The sequence below is a fragment of the Penaeus japonicus genome, unplaced genomic scaffold, assembly GCF_977035675.1.
Source record: "Penaeus japonicus unplaced genomic scaffold, GWHDUDI00000001_assembly GWHDUDI00000004, whole genome shotgun sequence".
NCBI lineage: Eukaryota > Metazoa > Arthropoda > Malacostraca > Decapoda > Penaeidae > Penaeus > Penaeus japonicus.
In genome coordinates this window covers 16,136,020-16,138,519 of record NW_028234406.1, presented here as the reverse complement: position 1 = coordinate 16,138,519, position 2,500 = coordinate 16,136,020, and the positions used below count along the sequence as shown (strand labels likewise).

Sequence of the window (2,500 nt, the reverse complement as noted above, 5' to 3'; positions counted from 1 at the left end):
TCAATTTCTAACACAATTATAGTTCAGACATTACAACCCTAACCATAAACATACACAGAAACAGCAAACACACACACACACACGCAAACGCAAACGCAAACACATACAAAAACAGTATCCGTACAATATCCTCGCATCTCCATGGGAACACATAACAGTGTTCTGCAATGTTCTATGCGCTTAGAGCTGGCTGCTAACACAATAAAAAACCGTCCATTCTCTTTGCTGCTAACGACAATAATTTCAAAACGCATTATCTCTCGCAGAATTGAGTTTCGACACAGTCTGCTTGCATTCTCTGAGCAAACAGGAGATTGAAAGGGAATGGGTGCCAGTGCGGGAAATGAGTCATTCTATCGGTTTAAAAAACGGAGAGGAAAATGAGAACCTAGGGGTATAGGGAGGGGGGAGGGGGGAGGGGGAGGTTTGCTAACTGCAACTGCGGAAAATCATGTTGCTGAAATGTTGCTGGAGATGAAATTCAGCATTTGATATCATCATCAGCAGCTTTTTTTTTATCATGATTATTAATGTTGTTGTTTTTGTTATTCTTATCATGATTGTTGGTTTTACTATTTTTGTTGCTATTATTATCATCCTTATCATCATCGTTATTGTTATCATTATCATTAACATCAAAATCGTTATCATTATTATCATTACAACTATAACTGTTGTTGTTGTATCCTACATTATTATTATCATTATCATTATTAATATCATTATTACTATTGCTGGTAGTGGTACTAGTCCTAGTAGCAATAGTAGCTGTTGTTGCTGTCGCTGTAGAGTCTGTAGCATTAATAGTAGTAGCGGTAGTAATAATAATAGTAGTAGTAGTAGTAGTAGTAGTAGAAATAGCATATAGTATTTGCAGCAGCAATAGTAGCTATAGTAACACTAGTAACAGTAGTAGTGGTAATAGCAACAGTAATAGTAGCAATACCATAATTAGTAGCAGTAGAAATAGTAGTAGTAGTGTTACCATCCCTCCCATTATCATTTCACATAGCGTCTGCAACATCGTAATTCCCTTTCCTTTATAAAACAAAACCACTGATCGCAGATCTCCCTTCAGACGTGGCTACGAAGCGAAAACTACCGTAGGGGTTACAACCCTTGCAAGACCTTGACAAGAAGAGAAAAGGGTTCCTGCAATCGTCTCCATGGCAACGGCATATACCATAAGATACCACTCGTGATTTTATTTGCTTGGGGTTTGCAAGTTGAGCTCTCCAGTTGCCTGCATATTTTCAAGGGATGGCTCATTTCTATCTGTTTATGAATGTACAGAAATAGATATGCAAAAGAATGGTAGTGGTGTTATATGTAGTTTGTTCATCAGGATTGCCGTCATGAATTCATGTGCGAAAATATTCATGTTGACTAGAGAGGGGAAACAGGGCGTGTGAGAGAGGGCATGAGAGGGGATGGGGTTTGTGTTCGAGTGTGTGAGAGAGATAGAGAGGGTGGGAAGGCAGAGAAATATATATATACATACAGTATATATATATATATATATATATATATATATATATATATATATATATATATATATATGTGTGTGTGTGTGTGTGTGTGTGTGTGTGTGTGTGTGTGTGTGTGTGTGTGTGTGTGTGTGTGTGTGTGTGTGTGTGTGTGTGTGTGTGTGTGTGTGTTTAAACAGAGAGAGAGAGAGAGAGAGAGAGAGAGAGAGAGAGAAAGACGAAGAGGAAAATGCACTTAATTTATTAACCTCGTTATGAAGAGAAAGTTCGACTGGAACAAGTGAAACAGAATCCAGAGAGAGGAGCCAAATTGATCTAATCAATATCACTCATCAGATACATCAGTACAGGAAATATGTTCCCGAGACAGACAATTGATTCTTCTTCTTCATATTCTTTCCGTTTTTCATTTTCAGACACTCTCTTTATCTTCTATTCATTCTTACCCCCCCCCCCTAATGTTGCGTATGTGGATGTTGTTCTTGCATTAATGACTGGACATGCCTACTTTGCTAATAAGTAGATGTATACAAGAAGTACAAAAATATATATGTATGTATTTGTATAAGTATGTATATATGTAAGTACCTATGCATGTATTTATATATGTAAGTATGTATGTAAGTATGTATGCAAGTATGTATATATATATATATATATATATATATATATATATATATATATATACATACATATATATATAATTATATATATATATAAGTATGTATGCATGTACAAAAATATATATGTATGTATTTGTATAAGTATGTATATATAAGTATATATATTATATATATATAGTATATATATATGTATGTATAGTATGTATATATATATATATATATATATATATATATATATATATACATATATATATAATTATATATATATATATAAGTATGTATGCATGTATGTCTATATGTAAGTATATATGCATATACGTATGTATGTAAGTATGTATGCATGTAAGTATATATGTAAGTATCTATGCATGTAAGTATGTATGTATGTAT

At 33.6% G+C, this 2,500-nt stretch overlaps 1 protein-coding gene across 1 annotated transcript in view; it reads right to left on the bottom strand.

Moving 5' to 3' along the window:
* Positions 1-2,500, bottom strand: part of LOC122261073 (gonadotropin-releasing hormone receptor) — an 18,181-nt gene that overhangs the window by 14,962 nt on the left and 719 nt on the right. The gene's annotated exons all lie outside the window — the stretch shown is intronic.